General features: G+C 38.0%; 1 protein-coding gene and 1 pseudogene across 2 annotated transcripts in view; both read right to left on the reverse strand.

Annotated features, from left to right (window-relative positions):
* Positions 1-17,882, reverse strand: part of NELL1 (neural EGFL like 1) — an 865,825-nt gene that overhangs the window by 279,020 nt on the left and 568,923 nt on the right. The gene's annotated exons all lie outside the window — the stretch shown is intronic.
* On the reverse strand, positions 1,961-3,100 carry LOC137230458 (isocitrate dehydrogenase [NAD] subunit gamma, mitochondrial-like; annotated as a pseudogene).

Consider the following 17,882-nt stretch of genomic DNA (forward strand, 5'->3'; position numbering starts at 1 on the left):
AAACATATTACTTATTTTGTATGTACCAGTCATTATGTTAGGGGATACAGAAGACAAGGAAAAAGAACACACGGTATTTGCCCTACAGATGTTCATAGCTAAGTGGGAATATCAAATACTGATAAATGGAAAATTCCACTGTGGTGTATTAGGTGCCATCACAGCAGTCTGGCCCAAAAACTATGGGAAGATTTTGGAAACAGTCATCTTTAACGAAGAGGGGAAACTTCAGCTCAAATGTACCTATCAGCAGAAATTCCCATTGGCAGATAAAAGCCAATAGTTGGGCTACTGTCTGCAGTTGGGCTGGCTGTGCGGTGAGTAAACTTCCCTAGCCATGAGAGAAAGGGGTACAGAGTGGGGAGAGTGGGTTAAGGTAATACGGGTTCATGTAGCATTGGAGGTAGGGGGACTTCAAGCCAAAAATCCATCCCTTCTCCACTCATCAAACCATGCCTCTGGTTCCAGGTCTATATCTGCCCAGAGGAAAGGACCATACAGGTCAGTGGCAGCCATGGCCAATGACATGTTTAGTGTCCAATAAAAGGAATAATACCATCATTATTTTATAATTGACTTCTCCCTGCTTGCCTTGTTCTTCAAGAAAGACCTCTAGATAGGGTTGAAGGTAGTCATTTCCTCCTCAAATTAAATCCCCTCAAACTAGCATTTGGTTTTCCAAACCCTGAGCCCTGACATTATACATAATGAGGATAGGTGAGATTAAGGCAATATAAGACAGAGTCTTTTGGAAACCATAAGGACTTTTTCAGGTCTCAGTCCAATGTCTTTAACTTATGGCCCAAGAACCATGGTAGGATCCAAGGGTTATAGCTGAGACACAGAGGTTTCCAAAATATTATTAAGGATTTACTATTTTTTTCAATCTCCCTTCTATCTGCAAGCTGTTCCTGCCGATAAAACTACTGTAAATTTTTATAGTCATTGCTTTTATTTCCTACTTGAGTAATAAATATTTCCCAGCACTAATAAAATTATCATTTTTGTTTGTGTTTCTCCCACCTATGACCTTAGAATTACTGTAAATAAAATATATTATAATAAAATGACAGTAAACATTCAAACGAGCACAGTGTTTTTCATATTCTTATGCACACTCTCTCTTTGAAAGAGAGATTAAAAGAAAGTAAACCATGGAAGATTGTAAAGCAGTGAGCATGGAGTTTACAGTCCATGCTTCTATTTCTATAGCAGAGTCATGGGCCCAGTGCCTGTTAACTGGGTATATAATGTCTAGACTCTTGAGCTTAGAGGCTCAAGGAAGGAATTCAAGAACCCCCTTTGCAGGAGTGCTGCGGTACTCAGAGATGCCCATGTGTGAAAAATTACACTGGCAAAAATTCCTTCCTCACATAAACAAGACCAGGGGAAAAGACAGGATATCTAGGAGGGAGTGGAAGCATTCTGAACTAGCTCAGCTTTATGGTACCTTATTTATTATTAAAATGACAATGTATATTTTGTAGGCAAATTTTATTGCACCAATTAACTCATTAACAACCTCCAGAGAGAAGCCAGCCTCCTTTGCAGGTTGGTTTGCACAATTTTAATGACCCAGATAAGAGAAAATCAGTGTGCCAGGTTCTGGAAAAGGCCCAGGACTCTACGAACAACTTTGATTATTAATTCACTGCATCATCTCATAGAAAAGTGTGAATTGTGCATTAAAATAGAGAAGAATTCCTCAATACACAGACGACAAAATAGGTATGGCTAATTTAAACCAACAATGTTTATGGTATTTATGGCATTCAAATTTAATAGAAAAAAAATCAGACTTGATTCCCTCCCCCTACCTCTTCTGAGTTGGAACAGGAGCTAGTTTATTCTAGAGTCCACATTAGCCAAGCCGGCTGGGCTTTCTGACTGGGTAGAGCAACGTAAAGTGTGGGACAGGAAGGAATTTGAAGGCTAGCTCAGCCTCTAAGGCACTGACTGTTTAATTGGCAACACTGATGTCATCTATGATATTCTGAATGACATCCGATGTGGTATCCTGGCCTCCAATGTCTGGAGTTTGGATGTCTTTGTTCTCCATGGATGCCAAGACTGCAATACGAATGGAGGTGGCAGAGGAATGGAACTTGAGGTAATCCAGAATGATACAACTTGCCAGCAGCATGGCAGTAGGGTTGGCCACATTTTTATTGGTTATAGTCTTGCCTGATTGCCTTGAGGCCATTTCAAACACCGCATATATGTGGCCATAGTTGGCACTAGGCACAAGGCCTGCTCCCCCAACCAACTCTGTGCAGACGTTATTAACCATGTTGCCATAAAGACTGGGCATCACCATGACATCAGACTGCTGGGGCCAGGATACCAGCTGCATGGTGGTGTTATCCACAATCATGCCCTCAAAAATGAGCTGAGGATAGCAGGATGCCACCTCCCTACAGCACTGGAGGAAGAGACCATCTCCCAGTTTCATGATGTTGGCCTTGTGCACAGCCGTCACTTTTTCGCACCCCATCTGCTGGGCCAGCTGGAAATCATATTCAGCAACATGCAAAAGCTTGGCCTTAGGAATGATCTTTAAGGCCCTCTATCACTCCTTTCACACTCTCATGCTCCAGGTTGCTGTATTCACCCTCTGATGTCTTGTGCCTAGTTTCCACACCTAGTAGGCTCTTAAAACGAATGACGCTGACATAGAGATCTAGAGTACTGCGAAACACACTGTTTTGTGATTTGTGAGATGGTGGTAGGTTGTAGTCAGTTTCAAAGTTGCCCTTCAAGGCCACGTGGTTTTGATGGACTGCCATGATGGCACTGTGAACTTCTTCCTCTTCACTAGAAGTGGAGGTAATCTGCACTTCCTCAAAGTCCACGGGCACACACACATGTCTGAACACATTCTTGTTGCACAGCATAAGTTCAGGTCCAATGCCATCCCCAGGAATCACAGTCACAGTGTGCCACCCACCAGACTTAGCTGCTGGAGGAATGTTGTGTTTAAAAGAGAAGCTCCTCAGTGAGGTCTCATGGCCAAGGAAAATCTCCCAAGAGTGGCCTAGAATAGTTGGTGGGAACATGGCCTTCAAGAGCACCTGGCAGCTGTCAGCATCTTCAGTGCCATGATCCATAAGTAGAGATTTAATTTATGTAAAAATACGTGCTTTTCCTCTTGGCTTGAACTGGCTTCTTTTGGTGGAATTCTAGATCCAAAATTCTTGCCTCGGTCACAGTTGTCTCTCCTTCCTTGTACTCTATCTTGGACAGACATTCTACTGCAGTGAGAGACAGAGTACTAGTCACAAGGAGATGTGTTATAGAGTAGAAAATACACTTTGGAATTGGACAATTCATTAAGCACATTCAATGTACCCATATGACATACTTAAAAATAGACTTCATATTTTATAACTTTTAGGTTCACAGAAAAATTGAATGGCAGGTATAGAGATTTCCCATACAAAGATTTCCTTGCCTCAAAACTACAAATCAGCCCTTCTGTTTATTTTTTTCCCTATTTATTTCCTATTTATTTTCCCTATTTATTTTCCCTATTTATTTCCTAGCTAGAAAGCTAGCTGCTAAGCAAGTACCAGCACACCATTGTTAATACCTTCTCCCAAGTAATATGTTTCCTTCACTGGGATTAGCACTCATGTCAGGTCTGTCAGAAATTTAAATCTTTTTCTAATAAGTTCAAACAATTTATTATTCTCCATTAATTATATTAGGAAACAATCCAAGGGCCTATTTATAACTTCAATTACAGGTGTTTTAATTAATTAAAGCTATTGATGGGATCTGAAATTTGTTTTGGTAACAATTTAGTTCTTGATTACAGAAAACTTTCTATTGACATTATTTATCTTTATTACATTTGTTTTATAGTCCATCAACTTCTACCAATTTTTCTCAGTCATTTAATAATTAAACTTGAAAGTAATGCCCCCAAAAAAGATTTCCTTGCCTCTACAAAGGCACAGTCTCCCCAGCTATCAAGATCCTACACAGAGTGGTACATTTGTTACAACTGATGACACTACAGTGACACCTCATTATCACCTAAAATCCATTGTTTAAATTAGGGTTCACTCTTCATGTTGCAAATTCTGAGTTTAGAGAAATGTATGACATATATCATCTAGTAGATTCATATAGAGTAGTTTCATAGCCCTAAAAATCCTCTCTGCTTTGTCTCTTCATGCCTCCCTCTCTGCAACCACTGGTAACCACCTATCTCCTTAGAGTCTCCAGAGTTGTGCATTTCCCAGAATGTTGTATAATTGGAATCATACACTCTGTAGCCTTTTCAGATTGGCTTCTTTGACTTAGTAATATGCATTAGAATTTCCTCCATGTTTTTTCATGGCTCTATAATGCATTTCTTTTTTGCACTGAATAAAATTCCATTGTCTCGATGTACCGCAGTTTATCTATTCACCTACTGAAGCACGTTGGTTGTTCCCAAGTTTTGTGAATGATGAACAAAGCTACTATAAACATCCATGTGTAAATTTTGTGTGGACATATGTTTTCAGCTCATGAGGGTGAATAGCAAGGAGCAGAGTTGCTGAATCGTATGGTAAAAGTATGCTCAGTTTTGTCAGAAACTGCTAAACTGTCTTCCAAAGTGGCTGTACCATTTTGCATTCCCACCAGCAATGAATGAGAGTTCCTGCTGTTCCATATCCTTGCCAGCATCGGTGCTGTCAGTGTTCCAGATTTTGGCCATTCTAATAGGTTTGTAGTGGTATCTCGTTGTTTTAATTTTCATTTCCCTGATGACATATGAGGTGTAATATCTTTTCATATGCTTATTTGCCATCTGTATATCTTCTTTGATCAGATATCTGTTAAGGTTTTTGCCAATTTTTAAAATCAAGTTATTTGTTTTCTTACTGTTGAGTTTTAAGTGTTCTTTGTACTTTAGATAACAGTTCTTTATCAGATGTGCCTTTTAAAAACAATTTCTCCCAATCTGTGGCTTGTCTTCTCATTCTCTTGACAAAGTCTTTTTGCAGAGCAGAAGATTTGAATTTTAGTGAAGTCTAGTTTATTATTTCTTTCATCGATCCAGTCTTTGGTCTTGTATCTAAAAAGTCATCACCATACCCAAGGTCATCTATAACAGATTTTCTCCTAGAAGTTTTGTAGTGTTTCATCGTACATAGAAGTCTATGGTCCATTTTAAGTTAATCTTGGTGAAGTGTTTGAGGCCTGTGCCTAGATTAATTTTTTGTATATGTTGATGTCCAGTTTTTCCAACACCATTTGTTGAAAAGACTCTCTTTATTCCATTGTGCTGCATTTGCTCCTTTGCCAAAGATCAATTAACTATTTACATGGGTCTGTTTCTGGGCTATTATCTTCCATTGGTTTATTCATCTGTTCTTTTGCCAACACCACAGTGTCTTGATTAGTGTAGCTGCACAGTAAGCCTTGAAGTCAAACACTGTCAGTCCTCCAGCTTTGTTCTTCTCCTTCAATGTTGTGTTGGCTATTCTGGGTCTTTGGCTTCTACATACAAGCTTTGGAATCAGTTTATCAATATCTACAAAATAACTTTCTGGTATTTTGATTACGTTTGCATCGAATCTTGGAAAGAGTTGATATCTTGGAAACTTAACAATATTAAGTTTTCCCATCCATCAATATGGAATGTCTCTCAATTTATTTAGTACTTCTTTAATTTGATTCATCAGAGTTTCATAGTTTTCCTCATATAGATCTTATATATATGTTGTTAACGTTTATACCTAAGTATTTCATTTTGGAAATGTTAATGTAAATGATACTGTGTTTTTAATTGAAAACTGGTGTGTAAGATAGCAATTGACTTTTGTATATTAACCTAGTAACCTGCAATCTTGCTGTAATCACTTACTAGTTCCAGGAGGTTTCTCTGTTGATTCTTTCAGGGTTTCTACATTGATGATATTGTCATCTGAAAATGAAGACAGTTTTATTTCTTCCTTTTCAATCTGTATACTTTTTATTTCCTTTTCTTGTCCTATAGTATTTGCTAGAAATTCCAGGGTAATACTGCAAAGGAGGGGTAAAAGGGGACATCCTTGCCTTGTACCTGATATTACTGGAAGAGCTTTGTGTTTCTCATCATGAAGTATGATGTTAGTTGTAGATTATTTGTAGGTATTCTTTATCAAGTTGATGCAGTTTTTCCTCTACTTCTAGTTTACCGAGAGCTTTGTATAATGAATGGGTGTTGAATTTTGTCAAATGTTTTTCTGCATCTATTGATAGGATCATGTGATTTTTCTTGTTTAGCCTGTTGAAGTGATGGATTACATTAACTGATTTTTGAATGTTGAAACAGCCCTGCATAACTGGGATAAATATCACTTGATTATGGTGTATAAGTCTTTTTATACATTGTTGGATTCAATCTGCTAATATTTTGTTAAGAAGTTTTGTACCTATGTTCATGAGAGATACGGGTCTGTAGTTCTCTTTTTCTGTAATGCCTTTGTCTGCTTTTGTTACCAGGGTAATGTTGGTTTCATAGACTATGTTATAAAGTATTCCTTTTCCTTGTGTCTTCTGAAATATATTATAGGGAACTGGTATAATTTCTTCCTCAAGAGTGTGGTAGAATTCACCAGTGAACACAAATGGTCCTGGGGATTTCCATTTTGGAAGGTTATTAATTGTTGAATCAGTTTTAAAAATATATATAGGCCTCTTCAGATTGTCTGTTTCTTCTTGTGTGAATTTTGGCAAGGAATTAGTCCATTTCACCTAGGTTATCAAATTTGTGAGTGAAAAGTTGTTCATAGTATTCTTTTATTATCTTTTTAATGCCCATAGGATCTATAGTGATGTCCCTCTTTTCAGATAGTAGTAATTTATGTCCTTTTTTTTCTTTTTCTTTTTGTTAGCTTGACTAGAGGCTTATCAATTTTACTGAAGTTTTCAGAGAATCAGCTTTTGGTTTCATTGATTTTTCTCTATTGATTTTTTTTCTTTTCAATTTCATTGATTTCTGCTCAAATTCTTAATATTTCTTTTCCTCTGCTTACTTTGGATTTAATTTGCTCTTCTTTTTCTAGTTTCCAAGGGTGAAAGCTTAGATTATTGATTTTAAATCTTTCTTCCTTTCCACTATATGCATTTATTACTATGTATCTCCCCCTAAGCACTGTTTCCACCACATCCCATGAATTTTGTTGTGTTTTCATTTTCATTTTGTTCAAAATATTTTTAAAATTTCTTTTGTGATTTCTTCTTTGACCCATATGTTATTTAGAAATGTGTTGTTTAATCTCCACATTTAATTGGGGATTTTTTCAGCTATCTTTCTATTACTGGTTTCTAATTTAATTTCATTGTGGTCTGAGTACAGACATTGTATGATTTCAATTTTTTTGGATTTGTTAAGGTGTGTTCTATGGCCCAGAATGTGGTCTTGGTGAGTGTTCTATGTGAACTTGAGAAGACTGTGTATTCTGCTGTTGTTGGGTAAAGGAATCTACAAATGTCAATTATACCCAGTTTACGATGACATTGTTGAGTTCAACTATGTCTTTACTGATTTTCTGCCTGCTGGAGTTCGTTCCTTTTATTGTTGTTAACTTTTTAAGAAACTGCTAAACACTTCCCCAAAATGGTTATACCATTTATATCCCTACCAATGTAAGAGAATTACAGCTTCACATCTTCATCAATACTTGGTATTATTGTACTTCTATTTTAGCCATTCAAATAGATTTTGGTGGTAGTATCTCACTATGTTTTTGATTTGTGTTTCCCTTCTCACTATGATATGGAGTGTCTTTTAATATATTCTCCCAGATCAGAGCTACAAGCATTAACATCTGATATTTCTAGAAATCAACCACTCAACCGTGGAAGGCAGGCAAACTCTTAGATTCCCAAAGCTATACCAGTATAGCCAATAAATATACAAGTATATTTATTGGCAAATAAATGTACAAGTATATTTATTGGCAAATTTTAAACCAGCCACAATCCCATTCTCACTTAACTTTCGGGCACCACCACCCCTGATGTAGGTTAGCGGTTGTTTGGGGAGGTTGGTGACTTATTTACGAAGACTTCCAAAGGCTGTCAAAATTCAAGAAGATGAAGATGCAGACTTAATAGTGGCTACCACTATGTAACACTTGCCACATCTAAGGTACTGTGCTGAATATTTTATATACATCATAATCTGCCAAGGTAGGCATTATAGTTCCCATTTCACAGATGAAGAAACTGGCTAACACAGACTCTACAAATTCATATATTGTGAAGGAACAGAGAATTGCAACAGGTGAGGTGAATATTTCTAGGGGTCCTAGAGGCCTAGGCCAGTTTCTCATACTTGATCACCCTAGGATCTCATTGAAATGCAGGCACTAATTCAGTAGTTCTAGTGAGGGAGGGGAGCAGAGCCTTCATTTTCAAGTTGCTCCCTAGTCATACAGATTCTACTGGCCTCTTATCACACTTTGAGTAGCAAGGGCCTGTATTTACATCCTCACAAGGTCCGGGCAACTCGGGGCCAGCATGTGGTGTACTTAGAGGCTGCTGGGAATAAAGGAAAGAAGCAGTACTGCTCCTTTCTAAAAACTGATATAAAATGGCTATAAAGTAGGAGCCAGCTGGGTACCTGCTTGGCACTTAATATGGCACGTAATATGGATAACAGCTGTCCACCACCAGTGCCTGAGGCTAGAGCAGATGATAATACCAGGAGAGAATGCTGGCAGAAAAATAAACAGACCCAACTACACAATTTTGTTTCAACCAATGGGCCGCCCTTACATACACCCCAATCTTCTTCCTAACCCTGGAAAGGACATAAATCTTTTAAAGGTATGGATAAAGAAGGAAGGAAGCCCTGAGACTGCGAGTATAAACTGGATACTCATTGAGATTTTAATAGCCAGATTGACCTATAAACATCCCCAGATATTAGAAAAAGTTCTTAGCCTCAATGGGACAAAATTATGATATGTATATTCCAACATGCAGATATAAGGACAATAAGAGTGCCATGGTTTCACATATTTGAGTGGTAAGAGTTAAACTAAGTCTATTTTAAGTGTGACACTGAGACAGTAAATGGGTTTAAGTAAGGGAGAGATATAATACAAGTTGCATTTAAAAAATGATCCTCTGGGAAGCAATTTGCAGAATAAATAATAAGGTGACTATTCTGGTGGCAAGGAGGCCAATTAACAGGCAATCACTGTGGTTCTCAAAAAGTGATCCCCAAACCAGCAGAATCAGGACCACCCTGAACTGCTAAGAAACGTAATCTCTTGTAACTATCCCTAGACATACTGAACCTGGAAGTCTGCAGTGGGAACCCAACAATCTGTGTTTTAATGCTTCTGACGCATGCTGAAATTTGAGAACCACTGGGCTATGAAATGGTTCCAACAGGAAATGATGAGCAGTTGTACTAAGATGAAGGCAGTGAGGAAGGAGAGAAATAATTTCACAGATATTTAGGAGATAAACAGGACTAGGCTACTGACCTGGGAGACATGGACTATTATTCTTAATGTTCTTAATGAACTGGGTGACTGATAATATAATCGATGAAAATGATGTACAACACTGAAAAAAGAGCAGCTGGGTTGGGGAAATAGAATAGAAAACGAGTTCAGTTTCAGACATGATGTGTTTGGGGAGCTGTAAGACATCCACATAAAGATGCCTGGTGGGTGGCCTAATAAATAAGTCTGCAGTTCCAGAGAAAGGATTGTGGGTGATGACAGAAATTCAGGAGTCATCAACTTATGGGAGAAAGTTAAACACACAAAAGTATATGAAATAGCCTCAAGCAGAGGTTTTCAACGTTGCTTCTGCCATGACAGACGATGAATAGCATTCATATGAGACATGTTCCCAGGAGTATACTCAGATTGTAATGAAAACCAAACACACACACACACGTATGAACAAAAGTACTTGGCCAAATAAACCACGGAATTCCCAAACTGTTTTTATAGGTCATATTTACAAAAGCATTTTACCTGCAAATGATTAGTAAAGCCATCTATTTACTGATCTCAAACATGACTTCTTTTTGAGGGAAAAATATATATATGGATAATCTAATATAAAAGTTACATAAAATTATATTTTAAAGACCAAATTCAGACCTCTACAGTTAATATTTAAAAAGTAAGCATGTACTAACAAAGAAAAATAATTCATATTTTATGGTTAAAAAGTATAGCACATAATATTTATGTTTATTCATGATGTTAATATAAATGGTATTACTGCACATGTCCTTTGGATAATCACACTACCTGTGACTGGGAAACTGTAACTAGAGCCTCCTTCTCATTTCTGTGCTATGCAGATAAAGATGCATGCTTTCTTCATCTCTCTCCCTTTTTCAAAAAGTATCCATGGGTAAAATCAAGGAAACAAATACAAGTATAAATCCACAGTTTACAATTATAGTATTTCAAAATTGCTCTATCAATGCCGCATCAATAACCACAGTTCCTGGGTATTTTCAGCAAACAGAAAATAGGCTATGAATTATGAGCAATTCACTTCCAGCTAACTCTGATTCCACTTTTCCCCACACCAACAAGCCTATACCATTGAAATGCAAATGAGTGAATATGACATCCTTATAATGGTAACTCTAAGGTGAGTCTAATTATTAAAAATGTAAATCATTCACAGGAGCTTGTAACTCAACACTTATGAATAAGTGAGTGGTTTTGACATATGTCATAACTGATTGTGACACTGTAACGTGTCATATGTCACTAAGGTCAAGAAGTACTAGGCGAGGGCTTCCCTGGTGGCGCAGTGGTTGAGAGTCTGCCTGCCGACGCAGGGGACACAGGTTCGTGCCCCGGTGTGGGAAGATCCCACATGCCGCAGAGCAGCTGGGCCCGTGAGCCATGGCCGCTAAGCCTGCGCATCCAGAGCCTGTGCTCCGCAACGGGAGAGGCCACAACAGTGAGAGGCCCGTGTACCACAAAAAAAAAAAAAAAAAAAAGAAGTACTAGGCTAGAAAGATGACTGTAGACAAAGCACAGAAAAATTATGAAGACAAAACTGGGGACCATCAGTCTTCGAACCATGAGAGGAATAGAGATGAAGTGATCTGGGAGGCGGGAGGAGAACAGAGAGAAAAGGAGGTCATAGAAGCCAAGAGAAGTGTAACACTCAAGGAATGAATTGTCAGCAGTATCAACATCCTTTGAGAGGTTAAGTAAAATTAGAAGAATGATGGGGTCACTGACCACAACCATGAGGCTGTATAGGTTAGTGATTGTGAGCACTGGCTCAAAAGCCAAACTGTCTGCCACATATAACCTCTGTAACCTTTGTAATTTTCATAACTTCTTTTGGAACTTATATTCTAGTGGGAGTAGACAGCAAAAAATACATGAATGATAGATGGACAGATAAATGGATACAGAGATAGATAAATATATAAACAAGCAAGAAACAAACACATAAGTGGATCTTTTAATGTCAGAAGAGAGAAATGCTATGTAACAAATATAAAACCTGTTGCCTTCAAGGAGCTTGCATTCTAGGCAGAGTTAAATGGAATGAATATAGGTGGAATACAAACTGGCAGTGGATGGTAAATGATTCCTGAGTGACCCAGCTGGGAAGTGGAAATGCACAGGATGGATTGACCATGTATATGGGTAGGGATGGTGAGGGAAAGTGTTTCAGACACATCTGAAAGACGGGCTAGCAGCAGATAAGTACAGAGGGAAGGAGAGGATTTCTGAGATGGAGGCAAAATTGAAAGGCCTGTAGGGTACACTAAACATTGCCATTCACCTGAAAGGAAAGGTTTATGTAGGAAAACAGTGGCAGACAAATGGAGAAAGTACACTGGGGTCAGAGGGTGGAGAACCCTGAATGGCAAATCTAAGAAATTTATGAGACCTTGAAGGCAGGAGAGAAACATTCAGGATTTTTGAAATCAAAATAAAAGGTTTTGAAAGATACCCCTTTAAAAAGGAAAACATGCACTTAAAAAAAGAGACAGTAAATTTTCAAGGCACAGGACCATTTATATCAAAGCTTTGCCTTAATGAAAGCAGAATTTTAAAATACACACCCACCCCCACCTATCTGCACATACACTCTTTAGAAAACTCTTAATATCCATTTCATGTTGTCCTATAGAACCAACTGATTATGAACATTGTTTTATCAATAATTTTCTAAAAAAGATCAATGCACAGAGACATAATTTGCTCCATTTTCTCTGTTGCACAATTAATGCAATTTCTCACCTGTCATTCCATCGCTATTCAATAACCACTGAAGAGCTGACAGATGCATAGTTCTCAAAGAGGACTGTGAGGAGCCAGATTTAAAGTAATCCAGGGCTTCCCTGGTGGTGCAGTGGTTGAGAGTCTGCCTGCCGATGCAGGGGACACGGGTTCGTGCCCCGGTCTGGGAAGATCCCACATGCCGTGGAGCGGCTGGGCCCGTGAGCCATGGCCGCTGAGCCTGCGCATCCGGAGCCTGTGCTCCGCAGCGGGAGAGGCCACAGCAGTGAGAGGTCCGCGTACCGCAAAGAAAAAAAAAAAAAAAGTAATCCAGAGATGTCCTCCTTGTTTTCCAAAAGGGGATACATATTGTACAATACTGAATTGGCTGTAGAAGTCCTTGTTTGAGGAAGAGCTACACTTATTCTTACACTAAGAAGAGCTTTTCAGATACAGTTTTCATTTAGTAAAGGAAAAACTCCCACCCTGCCAAAAGGATATTGAGGTAGGGGTGGGGAGTCACATTATTCTTTTCTGGGGTGAGAAGCAGGTTGGCTTTTGAATGAAACAGTAAAGTTTAGAGTCAAGTCATAAAACTGACGCTTAAGCAGCAACTTTGGCCTTTCTGGAAAGACAGGTGAAGACTCAAGATTACAGGTTAATTGGAAACAGCTTTTTATCTTCCCTTCTAACTCAACTTTACAGCCACATGAACAACTCTATTAAATACTTTTGCTATTACCTAGGGCGTTAACTATGCCATTCAATTCTCTCTGCTGGTCTGGGAGGATTGTTGTCTTCCAAGAACGATTCACGAGTATAATCATTATATTGTTCTTGAAGGCTCTGTATTTCAGAGGTTTCCCTTTGAACCAGGGTCTGGCAAGAGAATCTCTTTGTGTTAATAATGACTAGATGCATGAGTTAACAAAGTCCTCTCTGTTACACCTATCTCAGTTTTTAGTTCAAAACATACACACACACACATTCCACAACTGTTGACACAAGCTGAGGTAAACATACACTGTGGGTTTTCTTAAAAATTCCCAATTAGCCTGAAATCATAGTCCCTATAAAGCACACTTCATACTTGTTAACCCAGCATGACCCAGTGACCCAAGATTTGCAATGAGGTTATTATAGTAACTACAGAATCTGGAAATTAGAGCGGACTTTCTGAAGCCAGCTATTTTAGCCAGCTGGTTTATCCCCTGTCAACATTACAAAGTAGGTGTGATTACACTAATCTAAAAAACCTTCTCCAAAGGATTCCCTCCATTCTCCCCATCCCTGGCCTGCAAATATTCTCCCTTCATTCAAGATGGACAACGGCCTCTACTGGGCACCATATCCAAGGCTGTGTGTTTGGTAGCACTTTATCTCCATCTGCAAAATGCAACTAGGAGATAGGTGTTTTATTTTCATTTTATAAATAAACATAGTGATATGCCAAGAGGATAAGCAACTCTTATGAAGTTAGCAGAAGATTCAAACTCAAGTCTCTTCCCCCTAAGCTTGTGCTCTTTCCCCTGCATCATGCTGCTTTTTCTCTCCTGTGCTTCTCCATGTCTCCATGTGCAACCTTCCCCCACCCACTCGTATCCCTGAGAAGGGAAGAAAGACTCTCACACAAAAACCAAATCACCATGGTGGACGTTCAGGCATCTAACAGATAAACTGATGATTATGCAAAACTAAAAATATCCACAAAGAAATTTCCAAGTAAAGATGCTTAAATGCATGTACTTGCATCTGCTCCTTCCTGAAATCCCACTACGTTTCTATTTCAATTTTTATTTTTTGTTTTTGAATTGTAAAACTACAATGGCAATGAGAATGACAGAGAAGACAAGACAATTTTGTAAACTGGAAAGCAGATGAAGGAGTGATGACTGACTTTTCAGATGTGATAAAGCTGAATCCTAAACATTCAGAGAGAAAAGCCAAGAAACCATTTGTTTTGCAACACGGAACCCCAAAGCCTCAGGAACTGGCAACAACAGATACCCCTGAGAGTGGCAGGTAAAGGTGCGTGGAAAGTCTCTTTAATAAACAAACACCCAGATCATCTTCCTTATTCTGCTCAGTTACATGACTGCCCCCAGCCACCAACCTAGCAGAAGAACGGACATTTACGCTCTGCTCTGGGGAACACTATGCACAACTAAATGCAAGTTCCATGCTGAATTGAGGGGAAATAAGTGAAAGTTTATACAGCAAACAGAGTGCTGACAGGTGGACTTAGATTCCCTGGATAGGAGTTTTGAAGAGCAGTTTCTAAGAAAACCAACAACTAAAAATAAAATATTTAAAGATACTGACAATCGACTGATTCTCAAGAGAATGGACCAGACCATCCTATACTGAATTTCACTGTCAACCATCACATCTCCATTTGCACAGAACTTTCAATTCATGCGTTATTATCCATATGTTAAGTGAGTGAAGAGCCAGGTTCAAACATGTGGAAAAGCTTCTGACATAAAAGACAGAAGCCAAAGCAAATCAGTAGACAGAAGCAATGAGGAGGATACAGGGACTCCATTAAGAGAACATTTCTGATACTCATATCAGATAAAATAGACTTTAAAATAAAGAATGTTACATGAGATAAGGAAGGGCACTACATAATGATCAAGGGATCAATCCAAGAAGAATATATAACAATTATAAATATATATGCACCCAACATAGGAGCACCTCAATACATAAGGCAACTGCTAACAGCTATAAAAGAGGAAATCGACAGTAACACAATAATAGTGGGGGACTTTAACACCTCACTTACACCAATGGACAGATCATTCAAAATAAAAATAAATAACAAAAGAGAAGCTTTAAATGACTCAATAGACCAGATAGATTTAATTGATATTTATAGGACACTGCATCCAAAAACAGCAGATTACACTTTCTTCTCAAGTGTGCATGGAACATTCTCCAGGATAGACCACATCTTGGGTCACAAATCAAGCCTCAGTAAATTTAAGAAAATTGAAATCATATCAAGCATCTTTTCTGACCACAATGCTATGAGATTAGAAATGAATTACAGGGAAAAATACGTAAAAAACACAAACACATGGAGGCTAAACAATACGTTACTAAATAACCAAGAGATCACTGAAGAAATCCAAGAGGAAATCAAAAAATGCCTAGAGACAAATGACAATGAAAACACGACGATCCAAAACCTATGGGATGCAGCAAAAGCAGTTCTAAGAGGGAAGTTTATAACTATACAAGCCTACCTCAAGAAACACGAAAAATCTCAAGTAAACAATCTAACGTTACACCTAAAGGAACTAGAGAAAGAAGAACAAACAAAACCCAAAGTTGGCAGAAGGAAAGAAATCATAAAGATCAGAGCAGAAATAAATGAAATAGAAACAAAGAAAACAATAGCAAAGATCAATAAAACTAAAAGATGGATCTTTGAGAAGATAAACAAAATTGAGAAACCATTAGCCAGACTCATCAAGAAAAAGAGGGAGAGGACTCAAATCAATAAAATTAGAAATGAAAAAGGAGAAGTTACAACAGACACCGCAGAAATACAAAGCATCCTAAGACACTACTACAAGCAACTCTGTGCCAATAAAATGGACAACCTGGAAGAAATGGACAAATTCTTAGAAAGGTATAATCTTCCAAGACTGAACCAGGAAGAAACAGAAGATATGAACAGAGCAATTACAAGTAATGAAATTGAAACTGTGATTAAAAAACTTCCAGCAAACAAAAGTCCAGGACCAGATAGTTTTACAAGTGAATTCTATCAAACATTTAGAGAAGAGCTAACACCCATCCTTCTCAAACTCTTCCAAAAAACTACAGAGGAAGGAACACTCCCAAACTCATTCTATGAGGCCACCATCACCCTGATACCAAAACCAGACAAAGATACTACAGAAAAAGAAAATTACAGACCAATATCACTGACGAATATAGATGCAAAAATCCTCAACAAAATACTAGCAAACAGAATCCAACAGCACATTAAAAGGATCATACACCATGATCAAGTGGGATTTATCCCAGGGATGCAAGGATTCTTCAATATATGCAAATCAATCAATGTGATACACCATATTAACAAATTGAAGAATAAAAACCATATGATCATCTCAATAGATGCAGAAAAAGTTTTTGACAAAATTCAACACCCATTTATGACAAAAACTCTCCAGAAAGTGGGCATAGAGGGAACCAAACTCAGTGTAATAAAGCCCAGATATGACAAACCGACAGCAAACATCACTCTCAATGGTGAAAAACTGAAAGCATTTCCTCCAAGATCAGGAACGAGACAAGGATGTCCACCCTCACCACTATTATTCAGCATAGTTTTCAAAGTCCTAGCCACAGCAATCAGAGAAGAAAAAGAAATAAAAGGAATACAAATTGGATAAGAAGAAGTAAAACTGTCACTGTTTGCTGATGACATGATACTAAACATAGAGAATCTTAAAAATGCCACCAGAAAATTACTAGAGCTAATCAAAGAATTAGGTAACGTTGCAGGATACAAAATTAATGCACAGAAATCTCTTGCATTCCTATACACCAATGATGAAAATTCTGAAAAAGAAATTATGGAAACACTACCACTTGCCACTGCAGCAAAAAGAATAAAGTACCTAGGAATAAACCTACCTAGGGAGACAAAAGACCTGTATGCAGAAAACTATGATACTGATGAAAGAAATTAAAGATCATACCAAGAGATGGAGAGATATACCATATTCTTGGATTGGAAAAATCAATATTGTGAAAATGACTTTACTACTCAAAGCAGTCTACAGATTCAATGCAATCCCTATCAAATTATTTTTTATGGAACTAGTACAAATCATCTTAAAATTTGTATGGAGACGAAAAAGACCCCGAATAGCCAAAGCAGTCTTGAGGAAAAAAAACGGAGCTGGAGGAATCAGACTCCCTGACTTCAGACTATACTACAAAGCTACAGTAATCAAGACAATATGGTACTGGCACAAAAACAGAAACATAGATCATTGGAACAAGATAGAAAGCCCAGAGATAAACCCACACACTATGGTCAACTAATCTATGACAAAGGAGGCAAAGATATACAATGGAGAAAAGACAGTCTCTTCAATAAGTGGTGCTGGGAAAACTGGACAGCTACATGTAAAAGAATGAACTTAGAACACTCCCTAACACCATAAACAAAAATAAACTCAAAATGGATATGAGACCTAAATGTAAGACCAGACACTATAAAAGTCTTAGAGGAAAACATAGGAAGAACACTGTATGACATAAATCACAGTGAGATCTTTTTTGATGCACCTCCTAGAGTAATGGAAATAGAAACAAAAATAAACAAATGGGACCTAATGAAACTTCAAAGCTTTTGCACAGCAAAGGAAACCATAAACAAGACCAAAAGACAACCCTCAGAATGGGAGAAAATATTTGCAGATGAAGCAACTGACAAAGGATTAATCTCCAAAATATATAAACAGCTCATGCAGCTCAATATTAAAGAAACAACCCAATCCAAAAATGGGCAGAAGACATAAATAGACATTTCTCCAAAGAAGACATACAGATGGCCAAGAAGCACATGAAAAGCTGCTCAACATCAGTAATTATTAGAGAAATGCAAATCAAAACCACAATGAGGTATCACGTCACACC

This window comes from Pseudorca crassidens, chromosome 9 (genome assembly GCF_039906515.1).
Source record: "Pseudorca crassidens isolate mPseCra1 chromosome 9, mPseCra1.hap1, whole genome shotgun sequence".
Classification (NCBI taxonomy): Eukaryota; Metazoa; Chordata; class Mammalia; order Artiodactyla; family Delphinidae; genus Pseudorca; species Pseudorca crassidens.